This window comes from Corapipo altera, unplaced genomic scaffold (assembly GCF_003945725.1).
Source record: "Corapipo altera isolate COAL_440 unplaced genomic scaffold, ASM394572v1 0, whole genome shotgun sequence".
Lineage (NCBI taxonomy): Eukaryota > Metazoa > Chordata > Aves > Passeriformes > Pipridae > Corapipo > Corapipo altera.
Window position 1 is genome coordinate 10,490,264 of NW_020884872.1, and position 6,814 is coordinate 10,497,077.

At 41.8% G+C, this 6,814-nt stretch overlaps 1 long non-coding RNA gene across 1 annotated transcript; it reads right to left on the bottom strand.

Moving 5' to 3' along the window:
• Positions 1–614: 614 nt before the first annotated feature.
• On the bottom strand, positions 615–2,127 carry LOC113942960. Its single transcript, XR_003526130.1, has 3 exons — positions 2,039–2,127; positions 1,045–1,159; positions 615–651 (listed from the first exon to the last, which is right to left on the bottom strand). It is a non-coding gene; the product is annotated as an uncharacterized LOC113942960 (long non-coding RNA).
• Between the last annotated feature and the right edge of the window lie 4,687 nt (positions 2,128–6,814).

Genomic DNA, 6,814 nt, shown 5'->3' on the forward strand with positions numbered 1-6,814 from the left:
GACCTTCAATGACCAGCTACTTCCACCCTTCTCAAACCCTGCCAAGGGCAGGGACATCTTCAACCAGATCAAGTTGTTTAAAGCCCCATCCAACCTAATCTTGAATACTTCCAGGGATGGAGCATTGCTCTTTCTGCTCTGAAACCTCACTTTATTAACCACTTTAATCTTTGGCAGCCATTAAAATGAAGAGCTGGTAAACAACTGTTCTCTGCACTTCATAGCCTGGGTTCTAGCATTTAAGCTTTTTAATAAGTAATATGAATTTTTTAGCTCTTAGCTTTTATTTTCATTCTTCCAGCTACACTCTTGAAAATAATTCTTTCTCATCTTCTCCTTCAGATCTCACTAAAAAAAGGAGAGAAGCTCAACTTACAACTGAATAATTTTCGTAACAAACAGACCTCGAGAGGTAAAAAGAAAAGCATGATAGACTAGAAGATAATACTCCTGCTGAGAGAGAATCTAAGAGACCTATTAGAGAAATTTTAACAGTTGTTTTACAAGAATGCTACATTTTTATGATAGACATTAAGAAGAGAGCTAGATGCTAAAGGTCCCACATGAGAAATTTAGAAAATGATTGTAAAACAGTTTACATTCATAGAGAGATGCAATTAATTATGAGACTGATTTGGGTTGACTTCACCTCTAGAAGTGCAGGAAAAAAAATATAAAAATTAGATACAAGTGTTTATAGGCTGCACAATTTTTTCATGCAGAAAGTGTCCATGACTAAGCAGAACTGTCTGAAACCACTAAGATTACGCTGCCGGCTAATGGAAGAATATTTTTTTTCTTTAAGTAAGCAAAGAACCGAATTGCAATTCATCCTTAAAAACACTTTAGGAAATGCTATCTTAATGGCTTCAATTGCCACACTTCATTTCTTCTGTCTGTATGCTTGGACCCACAGTCCCCCTCAGCATGATTTAAAGCCTCTCCCCACAGCTCTGCCTGTGCCTGGGTCAGGTACCACAGCTCCTCCATGAACCTGTCCCCAGCTGGAGCCACACTCACTGTTTCTCTGATCCACATATTTACCTGCTTTCTCTGCCACCTTTGGAGATTTTCCAGTGGCTGTAGGTCTTTTTCTTTAACTGGCTTTATCACAAAACCTGTTGATAGTGCTTGCCCTAGTATTAGCCCACTGGTTTATCTGCAACAAAACCATCCAAAACAAGCATTGTCTTTTTGTCTTTGGCAAGCACCACCTCAGTGGCCTGACATGGCTGAATCCTTTGGGTGCTTCTGGGGAGTTTTGGAAATCACTTGTGTATTTTGTCTTAGTAATATCCCAGAAGTAAGTCCAGAGCTCTTGAAAATTAATGAAAGCTTTTGAGAAGGATCATGGTAACTACATCCATGCTTACACACACACACATATACAGGAATGCTCCTGATAATACATTAAAAGTAAGAGAGACAGACGGGGAGAGACAGGAAAGACATTAAGAGGTCTGGAGGGATAAAGCAGCTTAGAGAAGAAGTGGGGTTTGGAATTAAATTGGAGGTGCTTTTCAAATGAAAATGGTACTCTAGAAGAGGTTAGGGCTTACTGAAAAAGAATTTTGAGGTAAGAATATAGCAGAATAATTAGGATCAAGTGAAGGGGAACGTAATGAGATTGGATGGTGACAAGTACCAGTTTGTTGCTATGACTGAAGGAGTTGGTGTTACAGGAGGTTTTTGGCTATGGAAAAGCCAGTCTCATAGATAAATTATGCCCCTCTCCCAAGCACAGAGATGTGCTAATACGATTTTATGGTTCAACAGCATTTTCATATGGGCTATAAAGCAATTGGTTCATAAATTAAGAAAAGTCACAAATTAAGAAAAAGCAATTCACAAATACTTTTTAGTGTCCTCTGAAGACAGGCATCATTGGGGCTTGATTTGTCTGCTTATACTGTTTTGGAGCGTATGTTCTCAAGCTCCAAGAGCAGCCACCACCCCTACTGCCTCAACAGAGCATTTTTTTCCAGCCAGAAACTTCTTGGGGCAGTTGTTCAGGATTTTAGGGCATCTGAGGACTCACCTGGGGCATTGGTTCTAGCCCAAGATTTGGCAGACTCCGAGCCAAAGTACATGTGCTGTGAAGTGAAGGTGCATTGACTTCTGTGTGCCAAGGGTCAGGCTGAACTCTGTGTGCTGAATAGGATTTCAGGAAGCTCAGCAAAGCCCAGGGTGTCCAGAATACACTGGATTTTACTGTGCATGCACTTCATAAGCATACATGCATAATTCTCCCAGGATTTCCCTGTGGAAAATATGGAAATCATCCTGCTGAAAGTAATTTTTCTTGCACAAGCTGTTATGGTCTGGTTTTCTGTATATTAATTACATTTTAAATGCATTTGCTGAAGTCTTCTTTTGCTGGGCTTACTAAGTTATTGCCAGGAAGACACTTGTTACAGACAATGAAATGTAAAAATTATTGAAGTCCAGAATATGGTTTTGTTCATTTTTAGCATATGTATTGGCCAGATAATACAAAACCCTAGGGTTTAAGCAATTGCAGAGCTAATGTTTCACAGGAACAGCACAATCTCTTTGTGAAACTGCTGCAGATATGGAACTGTGTCTTACCTTTGCCACTTATTTTGCACCTTCAAAATGCAGACACATTTTCTGATTTCCCTTGTGTGCTTGGTTGATCCCCACCTGGGATGATGCTCACATGGTGACAGGGAGCAGATCCTTCAACCCTGCCAGAGCTGCAATGACACGACTGCTGTAGCCCAGGCCATCCCCTGCCACCTGCTCTGTGTTCGCTGGGTGACACCCAGCCATGAGAAAATGGCACTGCTGGAGAAGGTTGAAGGTACAGGGCTCCTTCTGAGACCCTTCTCACATCAGCTTATGAAGCACAGAAATAAGTGGAGCCTTCTTACAGGGACATGTCATGGTGAAGACTAACACTGGCTAATTACATTTTCTAGTACTTTCCTGATGTGTGTCAGATGTAGAGACAGTGATTGCTATCATGTGTTTGCTTGGAGAAGAATATTACATGACACTAAAGCAATGTCAGATTCAGTGCATTTGCATTTCCCAGTTCCCACTGCTCAGGTTCACTGTTTCCTTCTGCCATTAGATCATAAGAGACACGTGATGTCTGCAGCACTCATTTTCTATACACCCCTTCCAGAGGACACAGAGTAGGTATTTCTAGGTTCCCAAGCATGTAGGTTTAAGATCTAAAAAGCCTCTGCTAATCCTGAATCCAGAAAGAAAAAATATTGGTCATCTGCTGCACATTTTTAGGTCTTTGTAACATGTTACCCACGTACGTATAGATTTTGGTGATGTCAGGTAGCTCTCAATGTTCCCTAAGCAAGAATAGATATTGCCATTTTATTACTGGTAAATAATACTGCAATTAGTACTAATATTAATACCTTATGCTAATATAGCTACTCATAATGGAACAGGACATTACTGCAGACTGTTAGCTAGACACTTTTACTCAAGTGAGGAAAAAAGTTACCACAGGTTCAGATGAATAAAAGGCAGACAAGCAGGATGTTGAGATTTAACCCTTAATGATACCAGTTTGACTTTTGTATCTCCTTCAGCCTTTGCTTTCTGTTGGCATCTCTGATTAGAACCAAATACCACTTACCCAAACTCACAGCATGTTGCTTGGCTGACCTGTTATATACGTTGTAATGTCACCACCTGTCAGCTTGCACTACCCTTGTTAGACTTCTAAAATGGTAATTTAATAAAGGAAGGTGATATGAATCATCAAGGAATAATTTGAATTATCATCTGTAGATAATTCATTATGCACACATTTCTTGTGAGATCCTTAAATCAGCAGGGTTTCTTAATCAGAGACTTGAAAATTTTGTCTGTAACAGCTAGAGACTTGACCCATAAATCAGCAGCCAGGCCAGCAGGTCCAATTCATGCTTCACATTTTTTCCCTGTGAGAACGAGACACTTAATTACCACCAAGGTCACAGAAAAGGGGAAAACCCCTGTAACACAGAGTTGGTTTTGACAGCACCAGTACTGGCAGTGTTTTCTGAAAGCAGAGCAATTTGCAAGCAGAAGACAAAAGCACAGCCAGCAACGCGGCTGCAGCACTACCGGAGTGCTGGTACCATCACAGTCATCACAATTTATCTTCCTCTGTCTATGGAAGATAATATTTGCTCAAGAGAGACAGTCAGATTTTATTAGCAAAAATAATTAGTTATTCTGATATAGCCTCCTTTTCTATTCTTTAGTGAAGAAAACTCATGGTTTGCATCCTCCCCTTTTGGGGAGAGGAAGAGTTCTATGCAATTTATGGGAGGAATTGGGTCATGGTCTGACCATGGCACCCAGCCGTGATGCAGAGTGCCCTGGGGCTGGTCTGGAGGCACTGTGGTCTGCAGGGTCATGCTGTAGCCAGCCAGCACTGCAGGGAGGGAGAGAGGGAAGGAGAGAGGGGAGAGCCTCAGAAGGATCCACGATCCTTCCTAAAATTAATTCACCAAGGAGTGAAGCAGGCACTAGCAGGTTGAGCCACCTTTGTCAGTGCATAAATCTTTCTATGCCCTGCTGAGGCAGATGGACTACATAGAGGGAGGGACCAGGACTAGCACAGCCAGAAGAAAATGTGTTGAGCACAGCTCTCTAAAGTGCATTAGCCTATCTTACATTGCAATCTCTTATTTTCATGAAATGGCATGGATTTAGTAAGCATTTAAACCCCCTGTGAATTTGAAAAGGAAGTAAATCCACATTTACCCAGCTAAGTAAATGGCCCAAATCTCAGAAATGCCAAGCCGCTTCCAGATTCCCCTGAGGGGAACAGCACTGACTGTCTGGTGCCTCTGAAAGCCAGGTGACAAATTTCAGAGTTTTGCAAACTGTGGGCCAAGGGTTTTGTCAATCGATAACCACCGCTCAAATGCAATGAGCTGTCTAAGAGCACCCAGTCTGGATGATGGATGCTTGTCTGATCCTGGAGCAAAGACTTTAACCAATTGGCCATGTTTATTGGACTGGATTCAGCAAATTAGAAACAACTAATTAGTTCTGTCAGCACTCATTTGAACTACCTAGGGGTTTGGGCAGGGTGGTTTTTCACCGGCTTTTCTATTTTCCCTTTCTGGCCATGCAGGTGTTATAGTTCATTAGGGTTGGGAAGTCTCTGAATTCTGGTCCAGCTTTCCTTAACAGGTGCTTGACTAAAGCAGGCACCCAAGGAGAGAGTAGGGAATCAGCTCTGCCCTCCAGGAAAAGGAGATTTCTGTGAAGAATGATCCCACTGAGATACCTTGGAAAACGCTGCATGTACTAGGAATTTCTGTGTCCAAAATTTTCAAGTGTTCAGCAGATTTGAGACCTCTTGAACTAGAGGAGATTATGTCTCCTTTCATGTTTTACACAACAAAGCAGATTTTTTTTTGTCCACAGGTAACAATAATAATTATTATTTGTATTTATTAGAATCATAAAATAAGCTTACCATGAAAATATGTCTGGCTTCTTAAATACATTTTCACTAGTGGCAAAGCTGTCTCCAAAAAATCTTTGAACTTTAACATGTATGTAAAGTCAACCTTTCCATATAACTAACTCCTCTTGTATTTACAACTTGGGAATCTGTTACAGGTGGTTTTCCAGGGTACCCTTGGATAACGGGTTTTCTATCACAGTAAGGGTGCACCAGAGAAAAGGAGACTGCAAACTGGCTGTGGTTCAGCTCCAGAATGAGACAGGACTGCGTTTCTATTTTAGTTTCTTCCTGGTTGCTATACAGTAATTTGATTGTGTTATTTTACTTCAACATGCGATTTTGTCCATTCTTCCCTAACTCCAGCATGGGAGCTGTAAAGAGATGAGAGATTTCTTTTGGAGCTCAGTCAGTTTTGAACACGATGTGTTCAGTAAATGAGTATATTGCTGGCCAGAAAGCAGCAATCACGCCAGCAGGTAAGATTCATCTCACTGTCAGATAATGGAGGGAAGATGTCTGATGTTTTATAACGTACAGACAAGTGGCTCCAACAGTCAGAGTGACAGAAGAAGGCATAAAGTTGTCAAGTATCTTCCTCACTGCTGTAGCTGTGGTCAGCTAGAAGCCACCTGTCCAGAAGTGAGGGCTTCAAAGATTGCATGCAGCACTTCTGACTAATGATGCCTGAATCTGACCTCTTCCAGATGAAGTAGCTGCTTCGTACTAGCAAAGACGCATTTCTCAAAAAGACACTGCTGAATTTACTCTCATTAGCTGGGAGATGATGTCAAATGTGCTATGAAGTGTCTCGCATTAGGTAAAACAGAAAACTAATTTTTCTCCTCAATTCTATTTTCACAGAATCATAGAATGGCTTGGGTTGAAAGGGACCTTAAAGATTATACAGTTCCAAGCCCTCTGCCGTGGGCAGGGACAACTTTCACTAGACCTGCTCAGAGACCTGTCCAACCTGACCTTGGACACTCCCAGGGACGGGGCATCCACATTATGTTGATTAATGCAATTATTTCTACGTATATTTGAATGGTAAAACTAGGTTGGCTTTATTTGCTGGTGTTATTACTACGGATATGCATTTCCCTTCAGGGAAGATGCTTGAAACAAGGACAACGCTCCCTGGAAGCTGTGCTGTACAACACAGCAGCATTTGAAGCCCACAAAGCCCCAGTGTGAGACCGGGTTTGCCTGAAGCAGTGGCGCATCTCTCACTCACAGACCCTCGGGAGCAGGGGTGAAAATCGGCTGCTTGTCTGCTACAGGGAACATTTTCCATGCTCCTCCTTCTCTGGCCTTTTGCAGCAAATCTGTAAATTTTCCAGTCCTGGCATCTGTGAG